Consider the following 27,659-nt stretch of genomic DNA (forward strand, 5'->3'; position numbering starts at 1 on the left):
AACAGATATATAGACCAATGGAACAGAACGGAGGCCTCAGAAATAAAACCACACATCTACCACCATCTGATCTTTGACAAATCTGACACACACAGGCAATGGGGAAAAGATTCCCTATTTAACAAATGGTGCTGGGAAAACTGGCTAGTCATATGCAGAAAAATGAAACTGGACCCCTTCCTTACACCTTATAGAAAAATCAACTCAAGATGGATCAAAGACTTAAACATAAGACCTAGGTCCATAAAAATCCTAGAAGAAAACCTGGGCAATACCATTCAGGACACAGGCATGGGCAAAGACTTTATGTCTAAAACACCAAAAGCAATGGCAACAAAAGCCAAAATTGACAAATAGGATCTAATTAAACTAAAGAGCTTCTTCACAGCAAAAGAAACTATCATCAGAGTGAACAGGCAACCTACAGAATGGGAGAAAATTTTTTGCAATCTGTAAATCTGACAAAAGGCTAATATCCCGAACCTACAAAGAACTTAAACAAATTCACAAGAAAAAAGCAAACAACCCCATTAAAAAATGGGCAAAGGATATGAACAGACACTTCTCAAAACAAGACATTTTAGAGAAATGTAAATCAAAACCACAATGAGATACCATCTCATGCCAGTTAGAATGGCGATCATTCAACAGTCAGGAAACAACAGATGCTGGAGAGGTTGCGGGAAAATAGGAATGCTTTTACGCTGTTGGGCGTGTAAACTAGATCAACCATTGTGGAAGACAGTGTAGCGATTCCTCAAGGATCTAGAACTAGATATACCATTTGACCCAGCAATCCCATTACTCAGCATATGCCCAAAGGATTATAAATCATTCTACTATGAAGACACATGCACGTTTATCACAGCATTAACCACAACAGCAAAGACTTGGAATCAACCCAAATGTCCATCAATCACAGACTGGATTAAGAAAATGTGGCACATACACATCATGGAATACTATGCAGCCATAAAAAAGGATGAATTCATGTCCTTTGCAGGGACATAGATGAAACTGGAAACCATCATTCCATCATTCTCAGCAAACTATCACAAGCTCAGAAAACCAAACACCACATGTTCTCACTCATAAGTGGGAGATGAACAATGAGAACACATGGATATAGGGAGGGGAACATCATATATCGGGGTCTATCAGGGATGGGCGTCCAGGGGAGGCATAACATTAGGAGACATACCTAACGTAGATGATGGGTTGATGGGTGAGCAAACCACTATGGCATGTGTATACCTATGTAACAAAACTGCACGTTCTGCACATTAACCCAGAACTTAAAGTATAATAATAATAATAATAATAATAATAATAATAAGATGGCATTCATGACAGATTCAAAAGCAATGAGGATTCCTTCATAAGATAGCCCAGTGAGATAAGGCAGTCTATATTTATCATGGTCAGCCATCTTGAACATTTGTCTTTAGGTCCAAGGTAAAACACTCATACTGGCATGATTTAATCACCCCAAATTCAAAACCACTTGTGAAAAGAAATAACTCAAATCTTGTCAACACCACCATTTTTATTTACAGCAGTATTATATATGCTTTAAATGCATACAAATCCCAGCATAAGCGAATACAAAAAAGCAGTTTTCAAAGCTTTCAAACTCTCCCTTCAAGTCTCACCCCTCAGTAAAATAAATCTTAGGTATATTTGCTGAAAACTTAGTTTAATCTAATCTGAGTTCTAAATGATCATGCCCCACCCCAAAAAAATCTATGCTAATCTTAACTACAACTTTTCAAGTTGACTATAAACCTTACCATAAGTTATTCTCTCCCTCATTTGTAAAATAAATTTTCTTTACCTGTATCTTAGCAGTCCTAAAAACAGAATCACAGTCTTTTGAACTTAAACTCTAAATGAAGAGATCCAGAAAGGTTTAAATCCAAAGTATTGAACATATTCTTATAATCCAATTGTCTCAAGATAAAAAGCATACGTTATTTCAAACATAGTCTGACTCTTCCCTATATTATCCAAGTCAAAACCATAACACCAAAAAAGGTTTCAAGGACTCTGAATTAAAAATTCCACTGAACAAGCTGCTTGCAAAATCTCACGTCTAACTTACAAAACAAAGGATCATTAATAAACTAACATAGATTTTAAGAACAGTGGCCGAGTATGGTGGCACTGTAGTCCCAGCTACTCAGGAGGCTAAAGTGGGAGGATCCCTTGAGCCCGGGAGATCGAGGCTGCAGTGAACCAAGACTGCGCCACTGCATTCTGGCCTGGGTGACAAAGCGAGACCCTGTCTCTAAATAAATAAATAAATAAATAAATAAATAAATAAATAAATAGCCAGGCATGGTAGCTCACACCTGTAATCCCAACACTTTGGGAGGCCAAGGCGGGCAGATCACTCAAGGCCAGCTGTTCAGGAACCGCCTGGCCAACATGGCAAAACACCATCTCTACCAAAAATACAAAAATTAGCCAAGCACAGTGATGTACACCTGTAATCCCAGCTACAAGGGAGGCTGAGGCACAAGAATCCCTTGAACCCAAGAGGCAGAGGCTGTAGCGAGCTGAGATCATGCCACTGTACTCCAGCCTGGGCGACACAGCAAGACCACCACCACAAAAAGTCTACTACACTCCACAATTTTAATTAACTGAAAAACTGAAAACAAAAACTGTCTGGGGTCCAACCAAAAATTATGTTTTTCTACTGCGTAACCATATTTCAATAAAGGAAACAGGAGCCCCACCTCTGCACTTCCTCGCTCCAGTAAGAGAACTTAAGCAATATAAGCATTTGTGATAACTTTCCCCATTTGCCTCCACAGGTTCTACTTCTTTCTAAAAGAGGTCACATTTCAAGGGTTTGAGAACTAGTTATGAAAGATATCCATTAGAACCCTGGGATTTAGCATCTCTTCACTCCAGCCACTGAGCCTAGGAATGTCTATCCCAGCATCATAATTTGCAAATGGGAATAAGCATCAAATGAGACAATTCTGCTAAAATATTAAAAGCAGAGTGGAAAGGTAAAACAGGTCCTACAGATATAGCTGAAAGAGATTCTTAAGGCCTCTTAATTTTAAGCTGAGATTTGATGTGGACAAGGACCAATCTTTCACACTTTTGTACATCTAGAGACAAAGTACTTACTACCTTAGCAGTAATTAAAAGATTTACTTTATTCTGTCTAAAACAGAGAAATTGCTAAGAATTATTACAGACAATATTCTCCACCAATATGTACTATCTAGGTACTAGGAACAATGGGTCTTCAGTCTTTATTACAGACTTCAAGCATCCTAGATGCTTGAATAAATTTCCCGAATAAATTCCACATTCTTCAGACTGTTCTATCAGAGATCTGAAATAGCAGAGCTGAAAAGAATGGCAGGGCAATATGGGGTATGACTTAGCATGAACATTAGTAGTGCCATGGGTCAGTCAGCAGCTAGTATGCCAAGGAAAAGCACATTACCATTTGGCATTACAATTAGCCAACCTGGCAATAAGATAACAACTGTATAAAACTGTACTGTTTACAAAGAATGATCCCATACATTGTTTCATCTACATTAATACCCATAATAGATTAATTTATCATAAAGCTTTAGGTAGCAGAACTCATCACATGCCTCATGCTTCCTCTGCTATATTTTAAAACCTTCCTACTACCACTAACTTCATATTCTTTCCTCCATCTCCTCTTAAAAAAAAGAAGATAATGTTTCTGATAACATAATGTAAAAGGATCAGCTCCAGAGTAATAGGAAGTAAGAGAATAAATCAACAGCCTTTTATAGTTTTCTGGCCTCAACCATGTACTCCTTAATATCAACACCTATTCCCAGAGACACTTTAGCAACATTAGGTTTTGAAATTTATACCAAAGCAAAACCATCTGAAAAATAAAAATGTACAACAGTTGATTCTGTGACATCCAAACAACTTAATATTTGTTACAACAAATTGGGTTATTTCAGACCATAGCACTGCTTCCAAGAAACCAAAATCCTCAAGAAAAACTAGAAATCGTTACAAATTTGCTTAAACAAAAAATAACCACTTTGTCCAGTACTAAATTTCCTAGCATACATGAAACAGTAATTTCCAAACTAATTATATGGCACTAGCGATTATAATAAAATTGGTCTTCGAAACTACCTTGAAGGTACAACAGCACAGCAGCAGGAACTAGCTCAGCTTCAGGCCCTCTCTCCTGTCAGAGGACTTCACTCACATTGTACAAATTCCCTACATAATTAAAATGCAGCATTAAATCTCTACTGTTTACCATAACAGATAAGTCTTAAATACATAAACCAGAATGGACTCCTCATGACGCAATGAAAAGATGGTATACAAAAGAACAATCACGTTCTATTGAAGGCTGTTAAATACAGAATAATTTTTTTCTTTCTTAAGAGACAGGGTCGTCCAGGCTAGAGTGCAATGACGTGACACTGAACTCCTCGGCTCAAGCAATCCTCCTGCCTCAGCTTCCCAAGTAGCTAGCACTAGAGGCACAAACCACCACGCCTCGCTAATATTTTTTATTTTTTAACTTTTTGGAGAGAGAGGGTCTCACTTTGTTGCCCAGGTTGGTCTCTAACTCCTGGTCTTAAGTCTAAAGTCCTCCTACCTCAGCCTCCCCAAAGTGCTGGTATTAGAGGTATGAGCTACTGCATCCAGTCTAGAATACAATTTTTACAAAAGCCTTGGCAAGTTTAGGCATATCCCAAAATGATACACACAGCCTAGTTCTCAATCTCTTAAAAACAGGATTATACCTGTAAACAACATTTTGTAGTCGTATTTTTTAAAGTCTTCTCAAGTCACTCCTCAGACCAATCCACCCTGCGATGAACACGGTGACATTGACCACATCCAAGATATGGGGGGAGTATCCAAAAGCCAAAAGTCCACTTCAAGGGTGTTTAAATATTTAGTAGGTAGGTGTCTGGCACTGACACTCTAATTCAAATGATAAATCTCAAAGCTGAGCACACTTTGTTCATTTAACAAAGGCATTTAATTTGATGTTTCTTGTTTCAAGGAGACTAGTTCTTAAAATCCAGTGCTGAGAAAAAGCAACAACTGAGACACTTTGTAACTGAGAGACTTTTAGAGAATATGAATAAGCTATACCACAAACTGAGAAAAGTCATGCCACAGTCTAATAAATACTCTGGTGATCCTGCTGTGGAGAGCTAAGTCTGCAATGACTGCCTCTATAAAAATTTTCCTTCACCTCAAGAATGAAGTCTCTACGGAGAAATAACAGAAAGTTAAAAGTCTGCAACAAAAGCCTAGAGAAATCAGCACACTACCCATGAATACACAGAAGACACAAAGCATTTTCACATTTTCTAACAACAGTATTAGCAGGGGAAAAGGCACTGCCAATTATTTCTCTATCATGCAGAGAAATAACACAGAGCTATTTTTAAAAGATGTTTACAACAATGACGCTATTGAAAAATATGATTATATAAATTACTCAAAAGAACCTCATCTTCAGGTATGAATAAGACTGTCAGAAGAGGAAACTCTGGCCACTGCAAATTTTTCAGATTAAGTTGAAGTTCAACTCTATTCAAAGAAACCAGATTTAAAAAAAAAAAAAAAAAAAAAAAACTATTAAAACAAAGATGTTGGCTGGGCGCTGTGGCTCACGCCTGTAATTCCAGAACTTTGGGAGGCCAAGGCGGGTGGATCACCTGAGGTCAGGAGTTCGAGACCAGCCTGGCCAACATGGTGAAACCCCATCTCTACTAAAAATACAAACAGCTACTTGGAAGGCTGAGGCAAGAGAATTACTTGAACCTGGGACCTGGGCGACAGAGTGAGACTCTGTTTAAAAAAACAAAAAGCAAAAACAAAACAAACAACAACAACAACAACAACAAAGATGTTGGGCCAGGCACAGTGGCTCACACCTGCAATCCCAGCACTTTGGGAGGCCATAGCAGGCACCATAGTGAAACCCTGTCTCTGTTCATTTTAAAATAAAATAAGTTTAATTTTAAAAAGCAAAGATACTCTCCCCAAAATAAACAAACTGCTAGAAACAAGAAAACAACATATAAATTAATTAGCAAAGGAAATAAAAAGTAGAAAACTAGGCCCCATGGGATCAGAGTTAGAAAATTCAAAAATGAACTTATTCTTGTGATTAAAATAGGGGCTTTATTTTATGATGCGGAAGCTCTAGCCAGAGAGCAAACTGCTTATATATGTTGGAACAAATGAAACTACAAAGAAAGAAAAGAAATATCAACCAAGTAGTTAAATCAATCAAATCAACCCTAATGATCAACAGCAGGATAAAAATTCCAGGGCAATTTCTATGTAAACTTCATGTGATAAAAATCTTCCTAATAGGGCCTTTTCCCTTAGATACCATTCATCTTCACATGATTCTAATCTAAGACATCAGGAAAAACAAAACAGAACAATTACTAAATTTCCTTTGGGGATAGGAAGAGTAAACAAAAGGAGAGGCAGAGAAAACAAAATGGACAGATGTCACACAGGCTGGCTTCTGGAGATGTTGCCTTGTCTATCACTTTTAGAAATGAAAAGGAAAACATAGGGTGGCAGAGGACAGAGATGACATAAAGACTCCAGAGTTATTTTCAATCACAGGAAGACATCATGCTACTGAAATTAACAGACATCAATTCTGAAGAATCATAACATTCCCTTCTTTAAAAAAAAAAAAAAAAAATCAAATTTTGTCCTTAGAGGCATAATGAAAACAATATGGGCTTTGAAGTCATACAAAGGTTTATATCACAAGTTCAACCTACTTAATATCTATAAAATGGAGACAGCTACTACTTAGGGTTGTGATGATTGAATAGCATAGGTTACATAGTTGTTTTTTAAATGCATGCCCCGTAGTGAGTGCTCAATAAGTTACAGTTTCTTTGAACTTTGAATTATAAGCAGTGGAAATAGTAAAGAATATATTATTCTGCTACACTATGCTCTTTTACCACTCACATGTGCCCTATCACGGTACTTATCACAATGTCCTATAATGAAAAGTCTGAACCCCTTACTTCACTAAGAGCTCTTAGAAAAACCAGACATTGGCCAGGCACAGTGGCTCACGCCTGTAATCCCAAACTTTGGGAGGCGGAGGCAGGCAGATCACAAGGTCAGGAGTTCAAGACCAGCCTGACCAACATGGTGAAACCCCGTCTCTACCAAAGACACAAAATATTAACTGGGCGTGGTGGCGCACGCCTGTAATCCCAGCTACTAGGGATGCTGAGGCAAGAGAATCAATCACTTGAACCTGGGAGGCGGAGGTTGCAATAAGCCAAGATCATGCCATTGCACTCCAGCCTGGGTGACAAGGTGAGACTCTGTTTCAAATAAATAAATAAATAAGAAAAACTAGACATTATTGGAATCATTCACATTTCCCATGTGCACAAGGTTCAGCACAATGCAGGTGCTCAGCAAAGGATTGCCATTGAACTTACAAGAATTATTCAAGCAGAATTGTTAGGATTTGCAAGCTGACTACTTCATGTTAAAACTAAGTAGTGCTTTTGCTTATTCCTATGCTTGCCATTGGTCAGATATAAATTTCTGGGGAGAAGGTACATAGAAAAGCCTTTACAAGTAGTAAAACAGAATGGAGGGCTTACTGAAAACATGGTGACAATGAGCAGCCAAAACAAATGACTCAATGTCCCACATGTGTATTTAGGTATGGGTCAGAAATTTCCTCTGTTTCTAACCCTTCTCCAAACAATTTTGGTTTCTTTAGAGCATCAATATGCAGCAAATGGCAAAAACTGGACAGGAGACAAATCTGAGATCTTAAGTTCAATTTATGTAAGCATATTCCTTGAGAACTGTTTACAGTTTGCAAGCACCACTCACAGTGGGCATAAGAATCACCTGGGAGTTTACTAAAATGAAGACTCTAGAATATATCCCCCAAAAGGTCAGTATTTCTGAAGTGGGGCTCCAGAAACTATATTTTAAATAAGCACCTCAAATGCTTCTTAATGCAGGTTCAGCTACCACACTTGAAGAGCCACAACATACCATTTAATTCCTACAAAAAGCCTGTGACGTACTCAGAACACTCAATTTAACAAATGGGAAAATTTTGGTGTTCAAAAAGATTTGATAATTTGCTCAAAGTAATCCCTTCAAAAACTCATACCCACAGGATTCATACCTGTCCATTTACTGCAAAACTCGTGCCCTACTACATTACTTTGCTAAGGACCATGTCATAAAGACAAGAGATAGGTATTTAGGCCCCGAAACCAACTTTTTGTGTTTAGCAAAACCTAAAACTCCAAATATCTTACAAAAGGTGCTGAGGCAAATATCTATTAGCCACCCCAATTTTTTCTTTGAAATATCCATACTTCTTCTGAGCCAATTTTAATTGACTCAAATTTTTATCTTCCTGGTTTTCCCTCAAAACCAAATTTTACTTTAAACCAAACAATAAACCTAAAATCAGAAACATGCTAATTTCCAACAGTCTGAACTTACATTATTTTACTTATAAGCCATAAACTGGAATCAAGTGTATTTTCCTTTTCTCTAACTTCACTCAACTGGAATAAAATCAAACCAAACCCAAAGTGAATAAATATTTCACTTGGTCTTAAGTCCTCACTTGAAATAATTTCAAGATGTATTTTAGAAACAGCTTTATTTTCCATACACATCTAAAAGCCTTACAGCATGTGCACAAAAATCTTCGGCTTTTAGGAATTTACATTATAATTTTTAACTCTTAAACCTGCTTATCCGCTTGATTTATAAGCTGTCCAATTTGGAGGGCAAGGGTGGATACTACATTTAAATTTTTCTTAAGAAGGAAGGTTACCAGATTATCAAAGAATCAGTACGCTATACATGGATGAAAAGAGCAAATGGTAAGTATTTAAACTAAAGAAGTAAATAATTACCTTTAAAAATACAATTACTCACTCACTGATCCAGTCAGCAGTCACATCTAGAAACATCAACCTTGAGCAGCCAGAAGAAAGCCAGAAAATAGATCTCAAAAAGTTGGTATATTTTACTGTAGTCTTTAGTGACAGTAATACCAGATCAGTGCTCTACATATACATTTTAAACCAATTAGGTCTGTTCTTGGCCTACCACACATCCCTTTGATCCTCAATATTGCATTCTGACAACCCAAATGCCCCCATTGTAACAGCTTATCTAACCCTGCCCTCTCCTGAAATATGCAAAGACATCTGCACTCCTTAATCCAAACTGCTTTTTCCATAGCACAGCATACAAATCTACACACATTTTTGATCACTTTAAAGTGAAGGTTATTAAATTAAAAACCGCTGTTGAATTGAAACAGTAGGGAGGGGAGGAGAGAGGATGGGATTTGTTTCCTCCCAGAAGACTACTGCTTACTCTGTCAGTCCTACATACTTTACCAATTACAATTTAACAACTAATAACCAATCCATGAGGGCAACACTTACTGGTTATCACACACTAGTGGAGTCCCATTTTATGACTATGCAGATAGCAGTCTGTAAAATATTTGTTCATTTATAAGTGACAAATTTCTATAGGCTTCTACTATACTTTGGAAACTAAAGTTTAAAAGTCACCAAAATAAATACCTCTACTTCCTCCTCAGAGATGACCTCGGACCCTGCAATCACCCTCTTTTTTTTTTTTTTTTGAGATGGAGTCTCGCTCTGTCGCTCAGGCTGGAGTGCACTGGCCAGATCTCAGCTCACTGCAAGCTCCGCCTCCCGGGTTCATGCCATTCTCCTGCCTCAGCCTCCCGAGTAGCTGGGACTACAGGCGCCCGCCACCTCGCCCGGCTAGTTTTTTGTATTTTTTAGTAGAGACGGGGTTTCACCGTGTTAGCCAGGATGGTCTCGATCTCCTGACCTTGTGATCCGCCCGCCTCGGCCTCCCAAAGTGCTGGGATTACAGGCTTGAGCCACCGCGCCCGGCCCACCCTCTTAAAAGAGTAAAGTCAATTCAACAGATTGAGAAGATAATGCAGACAAAATTCATATATTTGACAGTCTTCCCTAGAACCAATCATGATCACCAAACCATCATCACTCATCATCACAAATAAATTTGTGAAGCACTTTACAGTTTAAAAGCACACTTAGACCCATTATCTCATTTGATCTAAGCAACAGTCCTACAAGGGAGGAAAAACCAGTACTAAATCAGGGAGGAGGGAACTGAGACTCAAAAAATAAGTAAAATTGCTTGAGGTTATATACAGGTGACCCCTGAACAATATGGGTTTGAACTGCGCAGGTCCACTTATACACAGATTAAAAGATTAAAAGTGCAGTATTTGCAGGGTGTAAAACCCTCATATACAGAGGGCCAACTTTCCACATACAGTGGTTCCATAGGGCCAACTACAGGACTTGCGTATGCAAAGATTTTGATGTGCCCAGTGGTCCTGGAACCAATGCCCCATGTATAACAGCAATGACTGCATAGTATTAAAAACTATAGTTTAGTATAACACCGCAGTTTAGACTGTATAGTATTAAAAACTATACTATAGTCTTATAGTACTCATTCAAATTGCCTCATCCAATTCCTAAGTTTAGTATACTTTCCAATACTTATAAAAGTGAAAGTAAGTTGAACAATTTACATTCTAAAATAAATCCATAAAAATAACTCAGTCCAATATAACCATACCTTTTGAGTAAGTCTTTACATCTTCTAATATAAACTGCAAAAAATAACTTTAAATATAAAACTGTGTCATGTTGCTGATATACGAAGCTACCTGAGAGACAAATCATCTAAAACAAGTAAAAAGAGAGCCAGAAATTCCCCTCAGGCAAATCAAATCAGTGAACAGATAGCAAACATTTAAACACTTGAACAGATTTATCACAATACTAAGTAATACTACATAGCCTAACGACAGTTGTTACTTTTGTAGGAATAGAAGGAACATTTCCTGATTTTCTTTTTGCACTGGTTTCTTCTAAATAAGAAACATTCTGGAGACTGAAAAAGGAAGCATGGTTTTTCTAATCAATAAACAAACAAACAAAAAAGAATGTAAAAACTAAATCTCTCTCATCACATAATAGTTGTAGGCATTTGTTGAATTACCTAAAGTACAATATTTTACTTTCACTTTTCATACATTCAAAAAATGTATTTTCTTAATAATAGTTTAATACATCAAAAAACATTCCAAATGTATATCAAGCTATTTAAGTATTTTTGGTGAGCTGTTGTACCATGTTATGAAAAAACAATACTGAAACAGTTCATATAAAAATACCAAAGTAGCATTCCACTCCCCATTCCCAGTTCTAAACAGCTTCCAAAGATATTCAAAACCACTTACTGACCAGCATAAGGATTGCTAACCCAACATACTTTATCAACATCTTTGCTCTCCTCCATCAGGAATCATTCACATGTTATACTCTACCCCATTCCCTTACACTTGTATTATTTGTATGTCAACGAAATCTATCTCAATTTCTTTTTCAAACACACATCCTAGGTTACTCTATTTTCCATTGTTCTTTCATATCTTTCTAATCTAAGGAAACTATTTATTTTCTAACATTTTCATTCCACTCAGGACCTAAAATACAACCCTAACCATAGCTGGTAAGCAAAAAGATAGCATTTCTGCTGTATACCAATATCAAAAGAAAGAAATGCCATCAACCTATAAAGTATCTGAAAGGACACAGAAAGGCCTGGCAGACTCCTGCAAGTCTCTACGCCTGACCTCCCTCTGATTAAATCCCTTTATCAATCACATACAAGAAAATTTTTCAAAACTAGTTCTTAACAGTGTTTTGGTTTTGTTTAACTACTATTCTTGCCATATTATTTTCTATTATATGTCACTGTAAGTATACAGATATTTGAGCTAACTATGGCTTCATTAGGCTTTTGTAGGATAGCCTGGGAACCTATTTGTATTTACTTATTTACAAAACTTACTATGGAAAAATACTTTCTAAGTTCCAAAATAGTTTATGAACTTTTAGAATGCGATCTGTTTATTAGCTAAAGCTTTTCTGTATAACAAAACAGGAGGAGAAGATATGCCTAAAATATTACAATTTTAACTGTTGTGAAGATAGAGTATCTGCAAACAACTTTATAAGAACCTCTTAATACTATGGAAAATAAAATAGCAGGTAATAACTACGAGTTCTGCCATTAACTCCATTTCTGCAAGGAACACCATACATTTTCAAATACTGATTAAATTCTAGTTTACAACTTCATTAGTAACGATGCTAAGTTTATAGTTAATAAGACAAGGAACATGCCTAAGAGAAAAATATCTAGGCTTACCTCATTTTATTGCGTGTTGCAGAAATTATGGTTTTTTACAAATTGAAGGTTTATAGCAACCCTATGTTAACCAAGTCTATCAGTGTCACTTTTCCAACAGCACGTGCTCACTTCACGTCTCTGTGTCACATTTTGGTAATTTTTGCAGTACTTCAAACTTTTCATTATTATTATACTCATTACGATGATCTATGATTAGTGAAGGCAAACTTAACAGATTAATACTGTGTGTGCTCTGACTGCTCCACCAACAAGCTGTTCCCTCATCTCCCTTCCTCTCCTCAGGGCTCCTTATTCCAGACACAAAGATATTATCATCAGGCCAATTAACAAGCTTATAGTGGCCTCTAAGTGTTCAAGTGAGAGAAGAGTCACCTGTCTCTCACTTTAAATCAAAAGCTAGAAATAATTAAGCTTAATGAGGAAAATATGTCAAATGCCCAGACAGGCTGAAAGCTATGCTTCTTTTGCCAAACAGCCAAGTTGTGAATACAAAGGAAATGTTCTTGAAGGAAATTAAAAGTGCTACTCCAGTGAACAGATGAATGATAAGAAAGTAAAACAGCCTTATTGCTGATACGGAGAAGGTCTGAGTGGTCTGGACAGACGACCAAACCAACCACAACATTTCCTTAAGTCAAAGCCTAACCCAGAGCGAGGCCAGAACTCTCTTCAATTCTATGAAGGCTGACAGAAGTGAGGAAGCTGCCAAGTTTGAAGCTAGCAGAGGAAAGATGCCCTCTCCATACCATAAAAGCACAAAGTAAAGCAGTAAGTGCTGATTTAGAAGCTGCAGCAAGTTATCTGGAAGATTAAGCTAAGACCATTGATGAAGATGGCTACACTAAACAACTTCTGTATGCCATTAAGAATATTCATGATTCATAGGAACAGGAACACGAATTTGGAAGATGATACCAATCCTCCTGGATGATTTTGAGGAGTTCAAAATTTCAGTGGAGGAAGTCAGTGCAGATGTGGTAGAAATAGCAAGAGAACCAGAATTAGAAACAGAGTCTGAAGATGTGACTAAACTGCTGCAATCTTGTGATCAAACTTGAACAGATGAGGAGTTGCTTCTTATGAATGAGCAAAGATAGTGGTTTCTAGAGATGGAATGTACTCCTGGTGAATACGCTGTGACTACTGCAGAAATGAGAACACAGGATTTAGGATATAATCTCAGCTGATAAAGCAGCAGCAGGGTTTGAGAGGACTGATTCCAATTTTGAAAGAAGTTCTACTAAAATGCTATAATGCCTGGGGTGCTGGCTACTGTAGTCTCAGCTAACCAGGAGGCAGAAGTATGATGATCACTTGAGCCTAAGAGTTTGAGTCCTGCCTGGACAACACAGTGAGACACCCATCTCTTTTAAAAACTAAAACAAATATAATGCTATCAAATAGCATCTCATACTACAGAGAAATCTTTCGTGAAAGGAAGTCAATTAATCCAGCAAACTTCATGGTTGTCTCATTTTAAACAATTGTCACAGCCACCCTAACCTTCAGCAACCACCACCCTGATCAGTCAACAGCCATCAACACTAAGCAGCAAAAAGATGACTAGTCACTGAAGGCTCAGATTATTAGCATTTTTAAACAATAAAGGATGTTTTAATTAAGGTTGTTTAGACATAATGCTACTGTACTTAATAAACTATAGTATAGTGTAATCATAACTTTTATATGCACTAAGAAACCAAAAAAAAAATTGTGCGATGTGCTTTATCATGGTGGTCTGAAACCAAACCCACAATATTGTCAATATATGCATATATTAAATAATATTGTCCCAACTGATCACAGTTACTTATAATCAAATCCATATTGGTTTTTATATTTGCCTCATCTTCCTCCCTCTAAAAGCTTGCTTAACATCTCCCAATCCTCTCCCCACAAAAGAGAGAGAGAGAGAGAGGAAAAGAAAGAAATGAAAGAAAGAAAGACCGGCCTTTAGAGAACCTGGCAATGCCGTTCAAATAGGGTATGTCCAAGTCTACCTCCTCAATGAGGAAGAGTACTGTCAGATTAAGTGGGTCAATTCACAAAGCAGTCCACTTAGCATTTCTCCCCACAAAGGTCTACTAGAAGAGATGCTAACTGAGCTCTATTAAATAAAAGCCACTGGCATAACACAATCCTGCACTCACAGTGGGTCTACCATTGGGACTCGGTTCCTTTACCACTGCCTGAGAAATAAAGCAAGACTGATCCTCTTATTGGCGGGTCATGGAAGAACATCTTAGGACATCCAACACCAAAGCAGAGTGTCTCCCACACTGCTTACTCATTATTTGCAGTGTCAAAAGTAGATAAGGACATTAAAGTAGGAAACAATTTCCCTTGAAACGGAACTTTCATCCTTGGGAAATATGTACATGCCTAACTCTGCCCTTTTTAAAATGGTCTTTGTCATCTCCTACTGTTAACTACCTGACTTAATGATGTACCAGGATAGGACTAGCCCAAGTCTGCTAGCTGTGACTGCTGGTGAATTTCTTTTTTATACCATACCTCTACAACCTGCAGAAGCATTTAACACATACTCATTAAAAAAAAAAATCAGTGGAAACTTTAAAAGGTTTGATGTGAATATATGCAAGTAACAAGACCAAGGTTCCACTGAAGACTTTCCTGAGCTGTGTCCCTCCAAGATTATCTCCAACACAGCCCCCAAATTCCATGTACTTTCACGCATCCTAGATGAAATTGTAATAAAAGTTAACTACAAAACAAAAATTTGTAGTCATCCTTTTTTCTCACCAATTTCCATTATAAAAACTGAAACTATATACCCATGTGAAGAGTCCCACAGAATATAAGGTTTTAATACTTAATATGGTAAACATAGTGCTAGCAATAACTTTATAGATCAACAATGTCAACAGAAAGCCATCTGACCTATTACCCTTAAGGTGTTACTTAAATTTCATGATGCCCCTTAAATTTAATCAAGAAGAAAAATACTATTTTCCTTATCTTAAGACCCTCATACACACACCCTCGTCACAAACCTTTGTCCTAGGTATCTCCAGTATCCACTAAAGAGTAAAGCAAACACTAAGGGAGAAGAGAACAGTGTACCTGACCATCCAGGTACCATGAAAAGATGAAGAAATAGTGAATCTCAGAGGTCAAGAGCAGCCAATTTCATTAAGATCTCCATCAAAACAGATGATGCAGCACCTTCCTGAAATAAATTGTGACCCATGTAGGCAATACGTGCCATTATTTACAAATGAGCTTGAAAAACTGAACTGCTGAATCGAAATTTAAAACAGAATATATCAGTTTTATTCAACTTTTCAGGTAGGGTAAATATTCCAAATATTCTAACCAACAACATAAATGGACTCCAAAAATTAAGCTGGCACTTAACAGTCTTAGGTTTTAATGGCTCACACCTATAATCCCAGCACTTTGGGAAGCCAAGCGGGAGGACTGCTGTTTGAGCCCAGGAGTTCAAGACCAGCCTGGGCAATATAGCGAGATCCTGTCACTACAAAAAAAAAAAAACAAACTTTTTTTAAAAATTAGCCAGTCATGGTGGCACACACCAGTGGGAGGCTGAGATGGGAGAACTGCCTGAGCCCAGGAGGTCAAGGCCGCAGTGAGCCATGTATGCTCTCCACTACTGCACTCCAGCCTGGGCAACAGAGCAAGACCCTGTCCCCCCCCCCCCCCCCCAAAAATTCCAGATTCATGATATTGCTGGGAGAGTATAATACACATTCTTTATGGTACCTGTCCAGTCTACATACATAAAGCCTAATTAACTACTAATTTTCTATATTTTCAGCTTACATTTTCATTGCCACCTTAATAGTTAACATATGTACACACATCTCTCTTCTCTGAAAATCTCTTTCCCCTCCCACTGGGTAAAGTGCCTGAATGTGTTCATCTAAGTATTTATCAAAACAATAACAAACTCCCTACCTTGTGAGAGAAGCAGATATTATTTATACAAATAACTGCTCCATTAGATAATAACTGAAGTAAGAGATACAAAAGAGAATGGTGGGGCACAATTAAGTCCATAATGGAGTATCTAGAATCCCATTAGGGGAGGTCCCTCTGAAAAAGTGGTATTTCAGCTGAAATTCTAACAAGTGTGAGAGGGTAGGGGGAGCAGGGAAGCAATGGGGTGGGAAGGGATAACAATAATGGCAGAAGGCATGTAAAAAGAAAGATCTTGAAGGAGTTTAACTGAAAATAAGTGGACAGTCACACAAGACTACATATTGTATGATCCTGTTCATATGAAATGTTCAGAATAAGCAAATCTATAGAAAGAAGACAGACTCACTAATCTACCTGGTTGTCTAAGGCAGGCAGTGCATGTCAGGAGATGGGGAGTGACTGCCAACGGATAGTAAGATTCTTTTGGGAGCCAGGCATGGTGGCTCATGTTTGTAATCCCAGTACTTTGGGAGACGGAGGCGGGCGGATCACTTGACACCAGTAGTTTGAGACCAGTCTGGCCATCCCTACTAAAAATACAAAAATTTAGCTGGGCATGGTGGCGGGTGCCTGTAATCCCAGCTACTTGGGAGGTTGAGGCATGGGAATTACTTGAACCCAGGAAGCAGAAGTTGCAATGAGCCTGGGTGACAGATCTCTTCTGGAGGGCTGTTTTTTAGCCTACAACAGTTCTCAGTTTGTTCTTAGCAGAACAAAACATCAGAGATCTAATAAACTAGAAACAGCAAAGAACAGAAAAAAACATAGTGAAAAATTAATTGCAGGGAAGAAAGGAAATCATAATAGTGAATGCAGAGGGAATCACTTAACAGATTAAAGTAATTCTGGAGAAGATGATAAATGTGAAGAACAAAGATGATCCAACATAAGGATAATTATTGTTCCAAAAGTAGATGCCACACATGAATAGAAAATTTCCTTGAAGCTTTCCTTGAAATTGAGAGCACTATCTGCAGGACAAAAAGGTACAACGTATGCAAGAATTGACTCAGGATGATCAAAGTACTGTGGTTAAACTGAAGGATAAATAACAGTCTACCAGGCCTCCAAATAGAAAAAAATTAATCACCTGAAAGTTAGTCAACCTGAAAGGCAGGCTGGGGAACACATGGTGCAGAGACACAGAAGATGTTTGTAGAAAAACCAACACACTAAGTTATGAAAAAATTGGCCAAACTTCTAACACTGTTTGGCTTATGACCTTGAGGAAGTCAAGGAATGTCCTTTTTAGGGCTTAGTTTCCCTATCTGTAAACTGAAAGGACTGAATAAATATGAAATTTAGAGCCCTTTCAGCTCTGAAAGTACGATGGACAGTAGCCAGATTAAAAGGATAAAAATGTCAAACACTGGGTTTTATACCTTACCTTTCCCCTTCCAGCTCTTATTAAATCATAAGTTGGGAAGAAAGAATTTATTTCAGGCATTCCTCCTACCCCCAAATACAACTATCATATTTCATCTCACAAATCAGCAAATATTAAAAAATAAACACTCAAGGTGTTAACAAGGGATACAATAAAACTAGGCGCTCTCAAATACGATTTTTTAAAAGCCTTCAAATTTTCCCCAAATATCAAGCAAGGGATGTTTGGAAAAAACAATCACCGAATAAAGGAGGAAGAGTTATTTGTTAGGGGCAACGAGAAGGCATCTGCTGGAGCAAGAGCAGTGAAACAAAGGATACGGGAGAGAACTGGGGTAGTTTATAATCTACAGAAGTTGTTCTCAACATATAAGCCAAAGAGAACCTGTAAGGATTTATTACTGCAAGGGGGTCTGCAAATCCACACAAAAATAAATCACTGCTGGAAACAGAGAAATAAGCAATGCTATACTGCCAAATACACACACACACACACAAAGTTTTTTTTGTTTTTTGGTTTTTTTGAGACGGAGTCTCACTCTGTTGCCCAGGTTAGGGTGCAGTAGTGCCATCTAGACTCACTGCAACCTCCACCTCCCGGGTTCAAGTGATTCTTATGCCTCAGCCTCTCAAGTAGCTGGGATTACAGGCGCGCACCATCACATCTGGCTAATTTTTGTATTTTTAGTAGAGATGGGCCTTCACCATGTTAGTCACATTGGTCTCAAACTCCTGACCTCGAGTGATCCGCCCACCTCGGCCTCCCAAAGTGCTGGGATTACAGGCGTGAGCCACCAAGCCCGACCCACATTGATTTTTAAATATGAAATCTTGAAGTATAATTTTCCTTAAAAGCAGCGGGACAAAAAATTAGCCAGGCGTGATGGCGTGCACCTGTAATCCCAGCTACTCAGGAGGCTGAGACAGGAGAATCACTTGAACCCAGGAGGCGGAGGTTGCAGTGAGCTGAGATCGCGCCATTGCAATCCAGTCTGGGCCACAGGGCAAGACTCTATCGCAAAAAAAAAAAGGGGCGGGGGGCAGCAGGAGCAGCCAGGACGGTGGCTCACGCCTATGATCCCAGCACTTTGGGAGGCCAAGGCAGGCGGACCACTTGAGGTCAGGAGTTTGAGAACAGTGTGGCCAACATGGTGAAGCCCTGTCTCTACTAAAAATATCAAAAAAGTAGTCAGGTGTGGTGGTGCACACCTGTAATCCTAGCTACTCGGGAGGCTGAGGCAGGAGAATCACTTGAACCCAGGAGGTGGAGGTCACAGTGAGTCAAGATCACGCCACAGTGCTCCAGCCTGGGTGACAGAACGAGACTCCGTCTCAGGAAAAAAAAAAAAAGCAGGAGCAACAAAAATGAAGCCCTATTCTTTGACCCAGTACTTCCCTTTCTAGGAATACGGCAAAAGAAAGTAAAAAGAAAATGGAAGAAAATAATTGATTTACATAGATATCCATTAAGGCATTATTTACCACATCAATAAATTAGAGCCAATCCAGACGTCCAATAGCAGAGAATCATTAGGTAAACTATGATACACTCACAATGAACAGAGTATTATGTACTCATTAAAATTACATTTTCCAAGAATATTTAATGGTTTAGGAAAATATTCATGACACAAGATTACATGAAAAGGCAGAGTATATATATAGCTACAAATCGCTATATATTGTGATCCCAATTTTGAAAACAAATGCTACACAAACACACCAAAAAGTAAACAGGAGTTTTCTCTAGATAGAATACAGGCAAATTTTTATTTTCTTTTTTGTATCTCTCTGTAATTTCCAAATTATCTACACTGAGCATATAAAATGTTTTAAAGATAAATTTGCTTGAAGTTCTAAAAAGATATTCAAAGATATTCTCTCCAAAGAAGTATTACTGTCACTGGGTTCTAAAAAAAAATCCAAGTATGCTTACAGAACACTTCGAGCTAAAAAATCAGCAACTATTTCTTGAATAATTTATCCTTAGTTCTAAAATTAAGTGTAATCGGCAAAGAGATGAACTGAGTGCCTCATTCATAGTCAACGTTTATTCTTCAATTAGGCATTGTTATATTCAGTACACAAAAGAGTGACAAGAGAAGAACTTGGCTAGAGCACGACTTACTGGGATGTATGTTTAAAAGATTTCGTAAAAGGCTGTACGTTTATTTAGACTCAACTTTTATTAACTACTATGTGACTGTCCATTTAAATAACAATTAAAGAGGTATTATTACTATTTAATAGATAAAAGAAATGAAGAGGCCAGCCTGGAGCCTCATCATACCATAACTAGAACCTGCTGAGGCAGATTTACCTCATAAGAAACTTGGCCCTTACCCAACAAACTATTTCAAACTTTCCAGACTATGCCACTAAGGCCATAGATCCATCTAGCCTACAAGAGATTAAAAGGCCTAAATCTATCAACACCTCATATCCTTGTTTACCTAAGTCTCCACCAGAAATACTAGCCTCTCTCATTTGCTATTAACTGTCATGCCCCTACTACTCCACACATCCCTCTCATCTGAATCAGTTCCTCAACTCTACCTCTTCTGTGATCAGCAAACTCCACTTTCTAGCCTTATGGAAAACATAACTCCCCCAAATATGCTACTTTAATAAATCCCACAGAGGCTGATGTTATTCAGTTCCTCCACACGTCTCAAAACCATGTCCTTGCAGGCCATGGTGGGGCAGAGGTTGGGAAGATGGCATGGTGAGGCTAGGCAGAGACAGGTTGGGGCAGTGACCAGACATGGTCTCCCAGTGAGCAGCCACAGCTGCAAGGAACTCACTGTGGCCCTAGCCCCGCCACGGCTGCTCAGACACAGGTTTGACTTCTTCAGCAAAAATGTGGATTCAGAAAAGCACCCAGGAAAGCTGAACCTCAAAGATCAGACATAGACACAAGTGGTGAAGCATACAAGAGAAGTGCTTTGATTCCTCCTGTGGAAGCAACAGCCTTTTATCCTTCTCTGTATCCTACAGGGACTCTCATAAAACCTTTATTTTTTACTGTTGGGTTTACAGGCTGTGCATTTGGATCAGCTGCTATTTGGCAACATGAATCACCGAAATTCAGGGTCCAAAGTTATTTTGATATAAAAGTTGATGGTTAGGATAGCATAAGACCACAAAAAGGAGACTTCAGAAAGGAGAATAACAAGTGGTGGAATAACCTAAGCGATGGCCAGCAGACTGTGACAAATTATCACAGGTGCAAATGAATGTCTTTGTATTCTGTTGACAGAGAATACCATCTCTGCAGCGGACAATGATCAGATATTTCACATCTAATCCAGCCTCAAAAGTTCTTTCTTTTCCAGTGTTGCTGTCAACATTCAGTTATTTCTCCTTTTTTCACATGGCAGCAAATATCTATGTTTTGTGGAGCTTTGCCTCCAGCACAGTGAACATTCTGGGTCAAGAGCAGTGTTATCATCTGCAGGTGTTATTTCCAATTGTATCAGTTATGTGTGTAAAGTTGCCACAGGAAGATAGGGACCTTCACTTGGTGCATCTGGCACCATCATGATGGTCCTTGCAGCTGTCTGCACTAAGATCCCAGAAGGGAGGCTTGCCACAATTTCCCTTCAGATGTTCACATTCATAGCAGGGAATGCCCTAAAAGTCATTATGGCCATGGATACAGCAGGAATGATCACGGGATGGAAATGTTTTGATCATGCAGTGCATCCTGAGGAACTCTCCTTGGAATATGGTATGTTACTTATGGTCATAAACTGTTGTGGAAGAACAGGGAGCCTCTAGTAAAAATCTGGCATGAAATGAGGATGGATGGCCCCCAGAAAAGGAGGTGGCTCTAAGTAAAACTGGGATTGGACAATATTGGTGCATCTGGTCCGTGACACCTGAGAACCATAGGAGCACACTGGCCCTAGGGTGACCACGGCTATGCTCTGGCTTGAAAGATATCAGTATCTGGCCTCCCAGTGTTTTCAGCTGTGTCCCCCAATCTGTCTTTTAGAAGGTGAATTATGACAAAATTGTGAAATAAAGGTTTATATCTAGTTGGGAAAAAAAAAAATCACATCCTCCTTGTTCCCTATTGCCATTTCAGAACCATTATACTTTCTCGGTCATTCAAAAAAACTCTGCTCACTTGAGGTCCTCCTATGCTAGTTCCTTCCCTATCAGCTTCTAAATGTTGGGATTCTTCTAGGCTTGGTCCTAGACTCCCATTCTCTATCTTGTCTCCATACTCTCCCCAGATTATCTTATGCATTCTCAGATCTTTAAATACATGGTATTTATCCAAATTATTACCATTTGAGAGCTGTTGGTTCTCAAATGTATTTCTGTAGACCAGACTATTCTTTCAACCTTTAGAGACTTGAATCTATATTCAACTTCCCACTTTGGAGTTACACTTGTGTCTCATTTCCCTGATTAAAACTCCTTAAAGGCTTCAGCATCTTTTACAAAACCCTGTAAGATCTAGTTTCATTCTGATATCTTGCCATTCTTCCCTTGCTCACAATCCTTCGGTCACACTAGGCTTCTTTCAATTTATTGAATACACAAAGCATTTTGCCACCTCAGGACTTTTTCACATGATGTTCCCTTTCCTTACAATATTCTTTTACCATCCCCATCCCTAATCCCTTCCTTTTTATCCTTTATGTCTCAGCTTAAATCTCACTTCTTCAGAGACGCCTTCTCTAGGACAATCCAATCTAAAGTAGTTTTCACCTGTTATTATATTCACAGTAACCAGTTCTTTTCCTTCAAAGCACTTAATCACAATTTTTATATAAGTAAACACACAACCACGTCCTGACCATATTAGTCAAACTATATCTTCTGTATGAATCAAAAACCAGTGAACAAATGTACTTACAACCACACAGCTAACGAATGGAAAAACCAAGATCTGCCCAATCTAAATCCAGTGTTCAATACACTATAAAAACTTTTCCTAACAAACTCTGTTCAATACACTATAATAACTGTTCCCAACAACCTCATCTATTATTGTCTCAAACATAATGTAACTAAACCTAGTAAGTCTTATTGTAAAAGAGCATGTTAAAATTCAAAGATATCGTACAATGTAAAAATTACACGGACCAAAGTGCTAAGTATTTAATGGTAGGTCTGGAATTTCAAAAAAGGTATAAAACAATTTTTATATTAACACTTCTTGAAATATTTCTAAAACACATTCTTATCTGAGTAAGATGCAAACTAATTTAGCAGATAGCATTTCAAATTTTCATTAATAAAATAGTTGCGTGGAATAAAACATAGAAATCTCTAGAAAAAACAATAATTACATTCCTAAATTAGCCCACCAAAACCCCTTTAATACTGGTTAATAGGCTTTAGTACTAATAATGCAAACTTGAGTCTGGGTCCAGGAAGCAAGGCCATGGAAAGAAGGCCCGTGAAAGAAGGCTGAGGATAAGAAAGGAGGGTAAGAACTCATTCTCAAGTCCTTGGGTAGCCAGGACTCTGCTACTTCCTAAGCCTTTTTTTCCCATGGCCCACCTCATGTATTCAACAAGGAAGTAGAGGGACAGAGGGTGAAGTAGGAGAAGAGAAGGAGAAAACATTTAACAACAAGCACAGTGTTAGGCATGTGACATACCAATTTTACTTACTCCCACCAATCTCACAATGCATTCTCTGTTACACTGGGAATATTTAAATCTAAGCCTATACTCTTTCCACTACTTCTTAAGCAACCAGCCCTAAGTAAGTATATAATTAGCTGTTTAATGCATTGTCCATGAGATAAGATGTATCTGCAGTTTTTCCTAGTTTTTTATAAACAGTAAGAGCTCAAATATTTGTTGGATAAATGACTAAAATCAGTAAATGAATGAATGAGCAAAATAACTCAAGTTCTGTGACTTTTCCTAATCATTCCAGACTACAGTGATTACTCCTCCCTCTGGATTAACACTTAATGTCTCTACTTATGTTGTCCTAGTCACTACATGAAGCTACTGAACACTTGAAAGTGGCAAAGTTTGAATGAAAACATTCTGAAATGCATAACAGATTTTAAGGACTACATATTGAAATGTTAATATTTTTATATATTGGGGTAAATAAAACATATTATTAAAGTTAACTTCAGGCTGGGCGCAGTGGCTCACACCTGTAATCCCAACACTTTGTGAGGCAGATGGATCACAAAGTTAGGAGTTCAATACAGCCTAGCCAATACCGTGAAACCCCGTCTCTACTAAAAATACAAAAATTAGCCAAGTGTAGTGGCAGGCACCTGTAGTCCTAGCTACTCAGGAGGCCAAGGCAGGAGAATCACTTGAACCCAGGAGGCGGAGGTTGTAGTGAGCCGAGATCGCGCCACTACACTCCAGCCTGGGCAACAGAGTGAGACTCCATCTCAAAAAAAAATAAATAAATAAAAAGCAATTCAATTTCATCCATTTCTTTTAAGTTTTCATAAAGTGGCTATTAGAAGCCAGGAGCAGTGGCATGTTCCTGGAGTCCCAGCTACTCAGAAGACTGAGGCAGAAGGATCACTGGTGCCTGAGAGTTCAAGTCGAGTCTGGACAAAATAGTAAAACTGCTTCTTTGAAAAATAAAAACGTGGCTATTAAAAAAATTTAATTATATATGTGGCTTGCAATACACTTTATGAACAGCACTGATCTACACCATACATTTGGCAGCATATATATTTCTACTTCATAACATCTCATGTTAAATATTCAAACATGTACACATTTCCCTAGAACATAGGGTCCCTTATCCTCGTAATAATTGAATGTATTTTAAAGCAGCTTCATTAAGTTATAATTCACATAACATACAATTCACCCACTTAAAGTGCACACAACGATTTTTAGTACTTTCACAGGCTTGTGCAACCATCACCCCAATCAATTTCATTACCCCAAAAAGAAACATTGTACCTCTTAGGTGTCATCCCCCAATCCTTCCATTCCAGCCCTAAGGAAACAGTAATCTACTTTCTGTCTACAGATTTGCCTATTCTGGACATTTATATAGGAGGAATCGTATAATACTTGGTCTTTTATGCTTGGTTTCTTTTACTTAGAATGTTTTCCAGGTTCATCCATGTTGTAGTATGCTTTGGTCCATTTCTTTTGGTTCCTCAGTAATATTCCATTTATGGAAATCCCATATTTGATTTCTCCATTCATCAACTGATAAATGTATGGGTTGTTTCTACTTTTAGTTATTATGAATAATGCCACGAACATGTGTATATATGAACATATATGGGTATATATAACTAGGCATGGAATTGCTAGATTATATGGTAACTCTATGTGTGTATTTTAAGAACTACCAGAATGTTTTCCAAAGCAGCTGTACCATTTTACATTCTCACAGCAGTGTATGAGGGCTCCAATTTTTCCATATCCTAACAAACACTGGTTATAATCTGACTTTTTAATTCTAGCCATCCTAATGAGTCTGAAGTGGTATCTCATGGTTTTGATTTTTATTTCCATAATGACTAATGATGTTGAGCATCTTTTCATGCACTGATACGGTTTTGCTCTGTGTCCCCACCCAAATTTCATCTCAAATTGTAATCCTCATGGATTGGAGGAGGGGCCTGGTGGGAGTTGACTGAATCATGGGGACAGACTTCCCCCTTGCCGTTCTTGTGATAGTGAGTTCTCACGAGATCTAGTTGTTTGAAAGTGTATGGCACTTCTCCCCTCATGCACTCTCTCTCTCTCTCTCCTGCTCCACCACAGTAAGACAAGCTTGCTTCCCCTTTCACTTTCCACCATGATTTTAAGTTTCCTGAGGCCTCCTACCTATTCTCCCTATACAGCCTTTGGAACTGTGAGTCAATTAAACCTCTTTTCTTCATAAATTACCCAGTCTCAGGTAGTTCTTTATAGCAGTGTGAGAACAGACTAACACATACACTTACCGACCATTATGTATATCTTCCTTATAGAATTACATATACATAAGTTCTGTCTATTCAGAACCTGTGCCAAATTTTTAATTGGACTGTTTTTTTTTATTATTGAATTGTAAGATTTCTTCTTGTATTCTAGACACAAGTCCTTTATCAGATATAATTTGCAAGCATTTTCCCTTTCTGTATTTTCTCTTTCTTGATGGTGTTTTGAAGCACAAATGGTTTTATTATTTATAATGTTCAATGCATCAATTTTTTCTTTTGTTGCTCGTGTGCTTGGTACCATATCTAAGAAGCCATTGCCTACCCAAGGTCAGAAAAACTTAATCCTATGTTTTCTCCTAGGAGTTTTAGCTCCTAGTTGCTTTAGCTCTAGCATTTAGGTCTTTAATCCATTTTGACATAATTTTTGTAGATGGTGTCAGGCAGGAGTTAAACTTCATTCTTTTGAATGCAAATATCCAGCTGTCTGAGACCATTTGTGGGGGGAAATAATTCTTTCACCATGTAATTATCTTGGTATCTTTGTCAAAACCAACTGACCTTAAAGGTAGCGGCTTATTTTTAGACTAACAATCATACTCCATGAATCTATATCCAAGCACCACACTGTCTTGATTGATGTGAATTTTTAAACAGAGAAATGTGAGTCCTCTAACTTTATTTTTCAATTTTTGAGGGGCTATTCAGAGTCTATTATGAGTTGAACTGGGTACCCCAAAAAAGATGTGTTAAAGTCCTAATCACAAGTACTTCAGAATGTGACCTTATTTAGAAATAGGGTCTTCACAAAGGTAATCAAATTAAAATGAGGGCTGGGAGAGGTGGAGGTCACTCATGCCTGTAATCCCAGCACACTGGGGAGGCCGAGGAGGGCAGATCGCTTGACGTCAGGAGCTCACGACCAGCCTGACCAACATGGCAAAACCTCATCTCTACTAAAAATACAAAATATTAGCCAGGCGTGGTGGCAGGCACCTGTAATCCCAGCTACTCGGGTGGCTAAGGCGGGAGAATTGCTTGAACCCAGGAGGCAGAGGTTGCAGTGAGCCGAGATCATGCCACTGCACTCCAGTCTGGGCAAAAGAGTGAGACTCCATGTCCAAAAAAAAAAAAAAAATTAAAATGAGGTCATTCAATTGGCCCTAATCCAACATGACTGGTGTCCTCACATAAAGAATTTTGGACACACAGACAAACATACACAGAGAGAAAATATTATGAAGACATGCAGGTAGAGGAAATCTAAGTGACTTTAGTGATCTACAAGCCAAGAAATGCCAGGGATTGCTAGCAAATGCTAGAAGCAGCAAGTGGGGATAATTCCCTAGAGCAGTCAGAGCCAACACCTTGATTTTGGACCTCCCACTTCTAAACTGAGAGAAAAATTTCGGTTGTTTTAAGTCACCTAGTTTTCGTACTTTCTTACTGGAACCCTCGAAAACTAATACAGGATCCCTTCTATTTCCATATGAATTTTAGGATCCGTTTATCAATTTCTGCAAAGGGGAATCGGAATTTCGCCTTCTGCAAAAGGCAACCGGAATTCTGATAAACCTTTGGATCTGTAGATCAACTAGAAGAGCATTATTATTTAAACAATATTAAGTCTTCCAATTCATGAACATAGGATGTCCATCCTTTTTTTAGGTATTAGTTAATTTATTTCAACAATGTTTTGTAATTTCCAGATTATACGTTTTGTACTTATGTTAAATGTATTCATAAGTATTCTGTTCCTTTAGATGGCATTATAAGTGGAACTATTTCCTTAATTTCAGTTTCAGTTTGCTCATTTCTACTACAGAGAAACACAGTTGATTTTTATACATCGATCCTACATAAAATGAGTTCAATTTTGCTGAACTCATTTATTAACTCTAATAGATTTTTAGCAAATTTCTTAGGATGTTTCTATAAATATCTGCAAATAGAGACAGCTATACTTCTTCCTTATCACTCTGATGCCTTTTACTTCTTTCCCTGCCTAATTGCTCTGGTTAGAAACTCTAGTACAATGCTAACAACAACAACAAAAAAAAGTGGCAGCAGAGGACATTCT

The 27,659-nt window shown here is 38.1% G+C and overlaps 1 protein-coding gene and 1 pseudogene across 2 annotated transcripts in view; one reads left to right on the forward strand and one right to left on the reverse strand.

Moving 5' to 3' along the window:
• Window positions 1-27,659, reverse strand: part of GSK3B (glycogen synthase kinase 3 beta) — a 267,304-nt gene that overhangs the window by 179,956 nt on the left and 59,689 nt on the right. The gene's annotated exons all lie outside the window — the stretch shown is intronic.
• Window positions 20,403-21,525, forward strand: LOC104680985 (annotated as a pseudogene).

Source organism: Rhinopithecus roxellana, chromosome 1 (assembly GCF_007565055.1).
Source record: "Rhinopithecus roxellana isolate Shanxi Qingling chromosome 1, ASM756505v1, whole genome shotgun sequence".
Lineage (NCBI taxonomy): Eukaryota > Metazoa > Chordata > Mammalia > Primates > Cercopithecidae > Rhinopithecus > Rhinopithecus roxellana.